This window comes from Salvelinus sp. IW2-2015, linkage group LG27 (assembly GCF_002910315.2).
Source record: "Salvelinus sp. IW2-2015 linkage group LG27, ASM291031v2, whole genome shotgun sequence".
NCBI classification, from domain to species: domain Eukaryota; kingdom Metazoa; phylum Chordata; class Actinopteri; order Salmoniformes; family Salmonidae; genus Salvelinus; species Salvelinus sp. IW2-2015.
In genome coordinates, this window is record NC_036867.1 from 7,980,358 (window position 1) to 7,994,168 (window position 13,811).

Genomic DNA, 13,811 nt, shown 5'->3' on the forward strand with positions numbered 1-13,811 from the left:
TCTTCAACAGATGATCAGGTCTATATAATTATCAAACATACTGTAACGACCCGGTATTGTGTTCTGTGTTTGTGGGTGTGTTATGGTTCTCATGGCTACTAGCAGGGGTTAAATATGTCAGGACAGATGGAAAGGTTGGGGGGGTATGATGGGTAATACCGCGGGATTTGGAAATGCATAAATAGGGATTACTGTCTCATTGTTCTCTCTCTTCTGTTCGGGCCTTGATCTGTTCATATGAGAGTGACCCTTAACTCAACATGTATAATTGTGTACGTTCGGCATTTAGCGGCGTGGGCTGTGGCCTGAACAACAGCCCAGTTTAGGAATAAACCTGTGTTCTAACCTGTACACCTAGAGTCCGTCTCTTTCCTCTTTAATGACCCAGTCGGGTCATTACAATACATTAGTAATGGAAACGAAACAGACTCTTTGTTTAAGTATTAAAATTCTAAAATACAATTGTAGGCAGAAGTTGGTACATAGTACAGTATATGATAGCTCTCCACAGGTTCTGCAAAGTGTCTAAGACATCCTGTAACTCATATAGCCTCCCCAGTCCTACTTGCATGACTTTCCCTGGCAACAACATTTTAATAAATCTAACCTCCCCCTGACAGCAGCAACCATCTTGTCAGCAATTAAAAGCTCAGAAGTGGGTTTTGAACAAACTGTGACCTTTCATCACAAGTATAGAGTCATAACAAGGTGAACGAGTCTAAGCATCTTCTGACAGGTGGCTGTTTTCATCAGGCCTGCGGCAGCCTTGTGTTTACAGAAAACCAGTCGTATTCTCAGAACCTCAGATAGCCACGGTTGGGCCCCAGACAGGAGGAGTCTGAGCGTAGGCGGTTTCCGCCTTCTGATAGTGTCTTGAAGGGCACAACACTCAAAACAGATGTTAACTCACACACAACACACACAACACACACACACACACACACACCACACACACACACACACACACACACACACACACACACACACACACACCACACACAACACACACACAACACACACACACAAACACACACACACACACACACACTCCTAAAGAAGAGACCTTACAGTTTATCATAACACAATTTACCCTTTAAAAGGTATGAGGCCTTGGTTTAAAACCCCTTCACTAGCATCCTGTTAAATTAGTACTGTAGTATTATTTAACTAATTTGTCATTCACATGTTGGGAAGTACATCACTGATGAGATGTGAGATGTGCCACATGAATTTCAGAACTTTAGTTTGTCAGAACACACTATGGGTGTGACAGTCTCTTCTGTGGACCGTTTACATGATTGTAAGGCAAGTGTCTACTTCTTCACTATATTTGAATTTATCTTCAGACTAAATTCAAAAATTGATCAAGCCCAATCAGACATGCTCACAATGATTTTAACCTAAAAGTGTGTGACAGTGACTTTTTTTATGTAACCAAAGACATTAAATCACACACTTGTAATTTCAATAGGTGCAATAACTGGGCTATGTACAACATGTGGATTATACTATATGTTTTACAACTAAAATATTATCAGGTCCAATGTGTGCCATGAGTATCATGTGCAATGTTTTGACTTTTGTATTGAAACGTGTCTGTATGTCCTGACTGCTTTTTTTTACATGTCTGATGTAYACTGACTGTACAAAACATTAGGAACACCTGCTCTTTCCATGTGAAAACCTTTCGACACCTTGTAGAGTCCATACCCTGACAGATTGAGGCTGTTCTGAGGGCAAAAGGGGTGGGTGGGGTGCAACTCAATATTAGGAAGGTGTCTGTTTGTATGTGTTCATATTTTCATCTGCCCGGGGACTGCAAATAGAAATGAGCTGTTAGCTACAGTAAATCTGTTAGCTACTGTAAATCTGTTAGTTACTGTAAAAATCTGGTGCAACACACCTCCTCTCTCTGTTCAGAGAAGTATGTTTTTGTTATAGAGTACATTGTCCCTGTACAAATAAACTTAATACAAAAATTAATTAAATTCATAAGTAATGACATTCAACATTTTCAAAGTTCTGCTATAGTTCATGTCTTAGTTTCACAGCTGAAATACCTATGTAATTTCTACAGCTGAAATACCTATGTGATTTCTACAGCTGAAATACCTATGTGATTTCTTTAGTTTATCATACATCTGTCATCACACATCATTTAAAAGCCCACTTCATAGAGAATGTTACAAACTGGGACTATATGTAGTAAGTTACTTTGAAGAGATGGTGATTGGGTCTAAATACTGTAGGTGTTTGGTGATTGGTAGACTAAATTCAGTGTACTTCTCATTAACTGCCATTTCCCAAAGGTTAGAGGTTGTGTTCCCCTGCTCAGACTTTGCATGCATCAACCAATGGTTGAGTACCACATCATCGACTGCTTTCGAGCACCAGATTGCTATAACATATGATGTGGTTAGCTGATACGTAAAATACCTATCCATGCGGTGTAAGATCTGGCATGCATCAGTAACACCTGGGCAAAGGAACTCTCTTCCCACACGCCAACAAATAATTTCTCAGCTTCAGATAATCTAAATTCACCAAAGTTTGTGTGGTTATCCTTAGATATATTGTCCAGGCTTACTGAGGGAATTGCTGATATGTTGTCAATAAAAAATGTCTAGATAACATTTTATTTGGAAAAATGTGGCCAAAAATGTTTTTACGTACATGTCTTTAGTATTTTAGAGATAGAAAGATGAAAAAGTATTTATCCATAATCTGCTCTGTAAAAGTCAGATCCTAAAGTGTCTTAACAAAATGAAACCAAAATATTTAGGTTGACTTCTTCCAGTGTCCAGAAAGATGGACTTGTGGTATATGCAAATATGCACATAGTTAATGAGTTCACCTCATTTGCATATTTTAATATAATATTTCAACAACAAAAATCCTACAAAAAGTATTACATTTGTGTTTACATTCAACTGGTAAAAGTTTATTGTGATGTTAAAAAATGACCCTATTAAGGAGTTGTGCCTGACCTTAGTCTGAATTCAAATACATTCTTATTATTTGCTCCATATATGTGCATGCTCCAATCTAGGGCATGCTGTCACRACATATCAGGAATCACTCATACATTGAAATAAATTCATATTTTTTGCTGTAGAGGCAGATTATTGGGAGAGACCGTACTGAAAAGATCACCACTTCCCTGACCTTGATATTGCAGGTGTTTTGACTATAAAGTACAGAACAGTAATAGACAAGAACAACATAAGATATKACATTAAAAAATAAATGTATATATAAAAAAAATAAGAGTTTTATATATATATATAGGAAATACAGCGACAACAAAAATACTATATACAGTACAGTTAAATTAGATTTTTAGAAAGAGGAGAGGCGCTGTGATACAAGATGTTTTTTCTGTTTTTTAAAGCAAAACTTGCTTTTTTCCTGAGTAACCTCTTGTGGCAGAGCATTCCACGGTGACATGGCTCTATACATAACTGAGCTATGCATTAAATCTGTTTTTGGTTTGGGTGTCTGGTGGGGTCTGTTTGAAATGTATGCAAATAGATTATACAAGTGGTTAGGCATTTTCAACACCCAAATGTTTCTTAAAAAGACTAGACGAGAAGTAGTCCATTTCTCCTCAACCTTCAACCATGAAAGACTATCATGCATGCTGTTGTGATGTTAGTTCTGTGTGTACAGTTAAGGGCAATGTGTGCTGCTTTGTTTTGAGCCAGCTGCAACTTTGCTAGGTCTTTCTTTGCTGCACCTGACCATATTACCAGACAGTAATCAAGATGAGATAAGATCAAAGCCTGAACTAGTCAGCTGATCTTTGTGTCAAAATGCAGAACATCTTTTTTATAACAGGCATACTGTACCTCTTCCCATCTTCACAACAACTTTGTCAATATGACTCGACCACTATAACTGACCATCCAATGTTACTTCTAGGAGTTCGGCTTCTTCAACATGTTCAATGGTCACACCCTTTGTGCCCATGGTTTAGGTCTAAGAGAATGCTTTTTAGATGTATTTAAGACCAGTTTATTATTAATTACCCATTCTGACACTGACTGTAACTCCTTTTTAAGCGTCTCAGTGAGCTCACTGGCTGTAGGTGCTGATGTGTAGAGTGTGCAATCATCAGCATACATAGTCATTTTAGCTTATTGTAAGACAAGTCGCAAATCATTTGTAAAATTAGAGAATAGTAACGGCCCAAGCTAACTACCCTGAGGGATACCGCACTGTACATATCGGATGTTAGAGAAGCTTCCATTTAAGAATATTCTCTGAGTTATATTGGATAAGTAACTCTTCAACCATGTGATGGTAAGTGGTAAGTGAGTTTTTTCAATTAACAAATTGTAATCAATAACATCAAAGGCTGCACTGAAATCTAATAATATAGCTTAAATTATTATCTTATTATCCATTTATTTTATCCAATCAACAGTCAYCTGAGTCAGTGCAGTACAAGTTGAGTGCCCTTTCCTATATGCATGCTGAAAGTCAGTAGTTAACTTATCCTTTAAAAAATAGCATTGTATTTGTTCAAACACAATTCTCTTCCATTAATTTACTAAGAAAAGGCAGCTAACTGATTTGGTGGCTATTAGAGCCAGCAAAGGCTGCTTTACTATTTTTAGGTAGTGTAATTACTTTAGCTTCCTTCCACGCCTGTGGACACACACACACACACTCCTTTAGGCTTTGGTTAAAGACATGGCAAATAGGGGTGGCATTACAGTCTGCTACCATTCTCAATAGTTTTCCATCTAGGTTGTCTATACCTGGTGGCTTATCATTATTGATTAACACACTAGGTGAATCACATTATTCAGGCACCATTCCGTCTAGTTGTTTTGTCTCGTGCCATCTTTTTCACATTCCGATTCAATCAGCACGACTGTTCTTCATCACAACACAAGTTTTAACCTCAACCCTAAGCTACTTACTACTTCTTCTTTTCCAGCATATGCTCACAGCCCCAGACAAGGCAGTTTCCCACATTTTTGACATCTCCGCAAGGCTGTCTTCTTACTGGTTTTCCATGGTTCCATCAATGGCGAGTTCACAACTTCTTTCACTCTTATTACTTCACATTATTTAGGGTTTCTGATCTTGTCTTTTCACCTTAATCACTAGCCATACTCTTCAGCATTCTAGATCAGGTTCCTAGGGTACTATCATGATAGCTTGCACTTATCCTTTCTCATGCTTTACGCTTATAGACACTGAGTGTACAAAATATTAAGAATGCCTTCCTATTATTGAGTTACACCCCCCCACCCCCCCAGAACAACCTAAATTCGTTGGGGCATGGACTCTACAAGGTGACGAAATCGTTCCACAGGGATGATTGCCCATGTTGACTCCAATGCTTCCCGCAGTGTCAAGTTGGCAAAATGTACTTTGGGTGGTGAACCATTCTTGATAAATACGGGAAACAGTTGATCGTGAAAAACCCATCAGTGTTGCAGTTCTTGATACAAACCTGTGCGACTGGCACCTTCTACCATACCCCATTCAAAGGCACTTCAATATTTTGTTTTATTCTTTGCATGCTTCTCTTATACTGTACATCTACTTATCTTGTCTTCGATCTTTAGATCTAATCATTGCTTTGCTGTGTCCTGTCACAAGTGTAGAGAGGAGTAGGCAGGAGGCAGTCACAGGTTTAGAACTACTGAATTTATTAAAGCACCATATATAAAAGCGAGACGAAACCCAAAGTGCAAAATAACAAAGTAGTCAGGAAATAGTAGGAGAGATTCCTCTCAGGAAAGCAAGCAACATTTACAATGACCGACAAAGACAAATGACAGAGGGAGTATATATACAGTGATAGAGTTGGGATTGGAACCAGGTGTGTGTAATGATGACGAGACAAGTCCAGGGTTGATGAGTGAAGGGCGTTTTCCAGCAGCAGGTTCGGCAGCAGCTAGAAGGCCGGCGATGCCGAACACCTGAGCTGGACAGGAGGGGGAGCCAAAGTGAAGGCTGGTGTGACATGTCCCTTCTCCCTGGTGAGTAACATATTTMATTTGGGGGGTTTCGATGATAGCTGCCCAGCGTAGGGCAACCTGTCATTAGCATCTTGCTCTGCGGAGCATTCCTCTGAGACGAGGCCTACCCCAAACTATTCAAAAAATTCCATGAGGCATTCTGTCTCTGTTGTCATTCAGTTAAGCCTGTACTCGATTGAAATGTAGTTTATGAAAGTTCAAGGCTGGTTTGCAAGTGTTCCCGGAAGTCTCGCAATGTTGCGCTTCTGGGTTTAGAAACTCTGTGATGTGGCTGTGGATAAACCAGGTGGGAGGCGAAGGAGTGAATTCGCTTTTCGGTGGCGAGAGAGATGAAGTGAATTAATACCATATTTTGTGACATTCAGCTTTGAAATCATAACATGTTGCATTATGGTTAGCATATTATCACAAAGTACTAAGGTAGTGAATTCAGCTTTAAGCTAGCAAGGACAGTTAGCCTGCAATTAAAGCTGGAGGCTACCAGTTTTGTCTTGCATTGTAAAGTGTTCAAAACAAAGCTTGTATGGACATTGTTTTGCGAACAGTAATGAACATTTTCAACATTTACACATGCCATGTTGCATTATTCAAGTGTGTTAACTTCATTGCAGCGGCGGCCGCTGATTGGCTGAATACAGTGGCGCGAGATGGTTAGAGTTGTCAACAAAGCAGCATGACAGAAATATGATTCTATGTTTTCTAACTACCGGTGGTTACTTGATGATATTTAAAGAAATCTGTGCATTTGAACAACAGCATAAATACACCTTTTTCCCTTTTGCATGTAAAAAAACCGGATGCACATGCGACCACTATTATAGTATATTATTTAGAACAAGCAGCCAGCTCACGAACGAACGAGTGCACCGGATAACGCAAGCATCACGCAGATGCAATAAGTGAAAACACTTTATCTAACTGAGGTTATACAACGGGTGGTTCTAATCCTGAATGCTGATTGGTTTAAACCGCATTCCAGCCRGTGTCTATTCCAGAAGTTACCACCGGCTAAATCTATGACGTTAAAATGCCTATTTACTCTGTTCCATCTGACTGCGCAACTGCCTCATCAGTCCAGCCAGGCAATTTAGAAACGTGATCTCCACTATAAGAAGCATCTAGACAGTATCTCACATTTCTTTTAGACTAACATTTAGTTTTCAGCAGCGAAGATTTGTAAAAACCTTGCTGTCTGTCTTGCCGACATTTGCAATATTGTTTCAATCTCCAGCTGTCACATATTAAAGAACGTGTTGGGAGTCGGTATGAGACAGACAGGCATACAGCTTTTCTCAGCCAGTCAAAACATGAAACAGCATAATTTTTATGGATATACAGCACATTGCATTTGGAAAGTATTCAGACCCCTTGACCTTTTCAACATTTGTTACGTTACAGCCTTGTTCTAAAATGGATTACATCGTTTTTTCCCCTCATCAATCAACACACAATACTCCATAATGACAAAGCAAAAACGGGTTTAGACATTTGTGCAAATGTATAAAAAAACACAAACTGAAATATGACATTTACAAAAGTATTCAGACCTTTTACTCAGTACTTTTTTGAAGCCCTTTTGGCAGCGGTTAGAGCCTCAAGTCTTTTTGGTTATGACCCTACAAGCTTGGCACACCTGTATTTGGGGAGTTTCTCCCATTCTTCTCTGCAGATCCTCTCAAGCTCTGTCAGCTTGGTTGGGGAGCGTCGCTGCACAGCTATTTACAGGTCTCTCTAGAGATGTTTCATCGGGTTCAAGTCTGGGCTCTGGCTGGGCCACTCAAGGACATTCGAGAGACTTGTCCCGAATCCAYTCCTGCGTTGTCTTGGCTGTGTGCTTAGGGTTGTTGTCCTGTTGGAAGGTGAACCTTCGCCCCAGTCTGAGGTCCTGAGGGCTCTGGAGCAGGTTTTCATCAAGGATCTCTCTGTACTTTGCTCTGTTCATCTTTGCCTCGATCCTGACTAGTCTCCCAGTCCCCGCCGCTGAAAAACATTCCCACACCATGATGCTGCCACCAATGCTTCACCGTATGGATGGTGCCAGGTTTCCTGTAGACGGGACGCTTGGCATTCAGGCCAAAGAGTTCAATCTTGGTTTCATCAGACCAGAGAATCTTGTTTCTCATGGTCTGAGAGTCCTTTAGGTGCCTTTTGGCCAACTCCAAGCGGGCTGTCATGTGCCTTTTACTGAGGAGTGGCTTCTGTCTGCCCACTCTACCATAAAGGCCTGATTGGTGGAGTGCTCCAGAGATGGTTGTTCTTCTGGAAAGTTCTCTGATCTCCACAGAGGAACTCTGGAGCTCTGTCAGAGTGACCACAGGGTTCTTGGTCACCTCCCCGACCAAGGCCCTTCTCCCCTGATTGCTCCGTTTGTCCGGGTGGCCAGTTCTAGGAAGAGTCTTGGTGGTTCCAAACTTCTTCCACTTAAGAATGATGGAGGCCACTGTTTTCTTGGGGACCTTCAATGCTGCAGACATTTGTTGGTACCCTTCCCCAGATCTGTGCCTCGACACAATCCTGTCTCGGAGCTCGACGTACAATTCCTTCGACCTCATGGCTTGGTTTTTGCTCTGACATGCACCGTCAACTGTGGGACCTTATATAGACAGGTGTGTGCCTTGCCAAATCAAGTCCAATTAATTGAATTTACCACTGGTGGACTCGAAACAAGTTGTAGTAATATCGCAAGGATAATCAATGGAAACAGAATGCACCTGAGCTAAAAGAAAATCATAATTTTTTATAAATTGGCAAACATTTCTCAACCTGTTTTTGCTTTGTCATTATGCGGTATTGTGTGTAGGTTGATGAGGGAAACATTTGATTTTGGTCATTTTAGAATAAGGCTGTAATGTAACAAAATGTCAAGGGGTCTGAATACTTTCCGAATGCGCTGTATATAGTGAGCACTCAGATGCTGCGTAGGCAACACAATATCAAACAGAGACAAGCTGGCCCAGTGAAAAAAATGTGTGGGCCGCCTCCGTGTTGGCTACTACGTTGCATTATTAATATTCCCGAGGCAGTCTTGTTGACACAACATTCTTCAATATTCTCAGAGCCACCGCGTTTGTTGATACAATGTTTCAATATTCTCAGAAACCCCTTGTTGATGCTGTGCTTCAATATTCGCAGAATATTCCCTAGCAAATAATGCAGACAAATACAAAAATGTGCTGGGCGTACACATTATAAAGAACGTCTATGAATGCAGAACACATTTGGTGGGAAGCACACGAGACAGTAACACTGTCATAGTACACTGTAGCCTATGTGCATTCCACAAGGGGGGCTTCATATAGCCTATAGCAGGGGTCTGCAACTTTTTTCATAAGAGTGACAATTTACAATTGATTCTACAATTTCTAAAGATCTGCATAGCAGTTAGGATTTTCATATAAGCCTTGTCGGCTACTCAACTGTGCCCAAAACATATCTAACTGCCCACAAACTGAATAGCCTAACTCTAGCTGGCTACAAGATGACACAGACGTTGTCCCCCAAACTACTTCGATGGCGCGCAAGTGTAATATTATTTTTTGGACTCAACCTACTTGTGGACTAGTTGAATGCCAATGCCATCCTCCTCTCTTTCATGTTTGCAAAACGGTATATGACTGTCATACAGTACGCTTTTAGTTTCCGTTTTCATAGGCTACCTAGCTAAAATTCTTGCTATAGCCAAACTTCCTCGCATGGGCAAAAATTTACCAGCCAAGTTAGCTAGCTAGTCAACTTGAGCCTATTAGGCTACATTTTGAACTTCAATAGTCTCAGGCCAGTGGCACAATATACAGTATGAATATATGGTTAGATCAGAATCGCCATCATAATCATTGCAGCATCTACTCTTCCTGGGGTCCAAACACATTAAGGCGCTTATGTCATGTCTACTCCCGCTCCCCCTCTCCAGTGCTCGATGTCGCCAGTTTATTAATTATTACGCACACCTGTCACCATCGTTACGCGCACCTGAGTCTCATGAGACTCACCTGGACTCCATCACCTTCCTGATTGCCTCCCCTATATCTGTCACACCCTTTAGTTATTTCCCCAGGCGTTATTGACTCTGTTTCTGTGTTTCATGTCTGTTCGCTACTCATGTTTCTTGTTTTGGTCTATGTTCCGTTATTTATTAAATTCACTCCCTGTACTTGCGTCCCGATTCTTAGCGTACACGTTACAACTTACATCACACATAAAACAAAAGATAAAACAGTACATCATATAACATTATTACACCACTACATATCTACAGTACAAAATGCTTCATACCATCATACAACAATATGTGGAATAGAGTTCCATGAGTCATGGCTCTATCTAGTACTGTGCGCCTCCCATAGTCTGTTCTGGACTTGGGGATTGTGAAGAGACCTCTGGTGGCATGTTTTGTGGGGTATGTGTGAGAGCAAAATTACAAGATTATGTTATAATACTGTTATTGCATTAAATGGGTATTTTATGCAACAGAATAGGGGGTTCTTAGAACTCTGTTGTGTCTATGTGAACTGAGAGTGGGCCTCTGAGGCTTAATGCTGACAGTGGATTTACGATGCTTATTGTGATAAAACCTAAAAGACCAAATTCCATAGCATGAGTTGGTGTTTGTGAGCTGGGCTCGTATGCTCGTATGCTATCCATTAATGTTTTTGGTATGTTATTTTTATATCTGAGAATTAACCAATGATATCAGGCTACACCCGGCCATGATTACAGACAACTGTGTGTGTCCTTTGACACTATATAAACTAGTGTTTGTCATTATACCCTGATTAAGACAGCTTGTCCGTCGAAACGTTGGTTATTAGGTTATTAAATTATTGCATCTGAGCTCCTAGAGTGTGTACGGCTCTTTAATTTTATGTGTGCTGGGAGGTACCAGGGTGGAGATGGCTCGAGTATGGATAATTATGAGAGGAACCTTGTTTTGGGGGCCAGACCCTGGTTTCTACACAATGAGAACAGTCTTTACAGCAGATACTGTCTGCTATGAATTATTAGTATATTTTATACGAATCCTAACCTTGTGACCCATTCCACACATCTGTTGTTTGTCATGTAGACTAAGGGGGTGTATCTTCGCTATAAAAGGTCTTAGTATCCTTTGTCTCGGGACTTTCAACGAATCATCTAAGAGTGGTTCGTCGACCGGCCATCATTATTGCAGAACACTCACATCATTCACTTTGGTGTGGTGTGACATGCTCTCCTTATTAATAAGCGAATAAAGATTTAGTTTAAGTATAACTCTGACTTTTGTGATAAGTTTGTCTCTGCTCATTTGATAATACACATTTTTTTAAACTTATTTTACCTTTATTTAACTAAGCTAATAACACATTTTTATTTTCAATGACAGCATAGGAACTGCCTTGTTCAGGGGCAGAATGACAGATTTTCACCTTGTCAGCTCAGGGATTTGATCTTGCAACCTTTCGGTTACTAGTCCAAAGCTCTAACCACTAGGCTACCTGCCGCATGGGTGTCCAAGCTGTGAACTAGTAGTTTAAACAGGAAGCTCATGCATTCAGCTTGTCAACACTTCTTACAAAACAAGTAGTGATGAAGTCAATCTCTCCTCCACTTTGAGCCATTAGAGATTGACATGCATATTATTAATGTTAGCTCTCAGTGTACATTTATGGGCCAGCTGTGCTTCCCTGTTCTGAACAAGCCTTATTTATAGTATTTTTTAAGAAGGAAGAGCAGCGCTTAATTATGGACAGACTTCTCCCCATATTAGCTAATGTTGTATCAACATGTTTTGACGATGACTGTTTACAATCCAGAGTTACTCCAAGCAGTTTAGTCATCTCAAGTTTCTCAATTTCCACATTATTCATTACAAGATTTAGTTTAGGTTTAGGGTTTATTGAAGGATTTGTCCCAAATAGAATGCTTTTAGTTTTTGAAATATTTAGGACAAACGTATTCCTTGCCACCCATACTGAAACTAACTCCAGATTTTTGTTAAGTGTTGCAGTCATTTTAGTCGCTGTAGCAGCTGACGTGTATAGTGTTGAGTTATCCGCATACATAGACACACTGGCTTCACTCACAGCCAGTGGCATGTCATTAGTAAAGAGTTACAAAAGTGGCCTCGACAGCTTCCCTTTGGGAATTCCTGATTCTACCTGGATTATGTTGGAGAGGCTTCCATTAAATAAGACCCTCTGTGTTATATTAGACAGGTATCTCTTTATCCACAGTATAGCAGGGGGTGTAAAGCCATAACACATACGTTTTTCTAGCAGCAGACTATGATCGATAATGTGAAAAGCCACACTGAAGTCTAACAAGACAGCTCCCACAATCTTTTTATTATAAATTTCTCTCAGCCAATCATCAGTCATTTGTGTAAGTGCTGTGCTTGTCGAATGTCCTTCCCTACAAGCATGCTAAACGTCTGTCAATTTGTTTACTGTAATATAGCATTGTATCTGGTTACAAAAGTTTACTAAGGGTCGTTAACAGGCTGATTGGTCTGCTATTTGAGCCAGTAAAGGTGGCTTTACTATTCTTAATTAGCGGAATGTCTTTGCTTCCCTCCAGGCCTGAGGGCAAACACTTTTTAGTAGGCTTAGATTGAAGATATGGCAAATAGGAGTGGCAATATTGACCGTTATTATCCTCAGTAATTTTCCATCCAAGTTGTCAGACCCCTGTGGCTTGTCATTGTTGATAGACAACAATATTTTTTTCACCTCTTCCCCCCTCACTTTACAGAATTCAAAATTACAATGCTTGTCTTTCATTTTTATAATTTTTTAAACCTTTATTTAACTAGGCAAGTGAGTTCATAATTTGGTCAGTTATACTTGGATGTGTAGTGTCGGCATTTGTTGTGGAAATTTGCTCATTTTGCAAATTAGTAGTTGGCAATATCAGTGAGTTTTCTGATGAATGAGCCAACTGATTGAATGAATGATGGAGCGGAGTTTGCCTTTTTGCCCAAAATGTCATTTAAGGTGCTCCAAAGCTTTTTACTATCATTCTTTGTCATTAATCTTTGTTTCATAGTGTAACGTCTGCTTCAAACTCACACTCTCAAACACGTAGATCCCCTGAACGCAGCTCACTTTCCAGCCCACTTTCCAGCTCACACTCTCAAACACCAAGATCCCCTGAATCAGTTCACTCTCCAGATCCCAATCACCTGAATTCTGATCATCTGCTCACACAACTGTATGTCATTATCACACACTATTTAGTTCAGTTCTTTGCACCCCATCATTTTGAGGTATTGTTTGTTTTGTGACACACTTCTATTTGGAGCGCTGGTTTTCCCCGTAATTTCATCCGCCCATGTATGATGGTTTTGGCCTGCCTAAACTAATGACGCCTTTTGCCTATTCCCTGCCTGTACTTTAGCCTATCGGATTTCCTGTTATCAACCTATTGCCTGATCTCCCGGACTACGTTACTAGCCTTTTCCCTGCCTGTACTGTTGCCTTTTTGGACCCCTGTGTATGACCTTCTGCCTGCCCCTGGAACCAGCTACCTGCTGTCACGACTTCTGCCGAAGTTGGTCCCTCTCCTTATTCGGGCGGTTTTCGGCGGTCGACGTCACCGACCTTCTACCCATCACTGATCCATTTTTAATTTTCCATTGGTTTTGTCTTGTCTTCCATCACACCTGGTTTCAATCCCATCAATTACCTGTTGTGTATTTAACCCTCTGTATGTATGTGTGCAAGTTATGTTCTGGTGTGCGACGGGTTTTGCACCCTCTTATTTTATTTTGTATATTTTGGTTTTCAGAGTTTTTGAATACTCTCCTGAGCGCCCCTTTCCTGCCTGAACCCAGTGGGA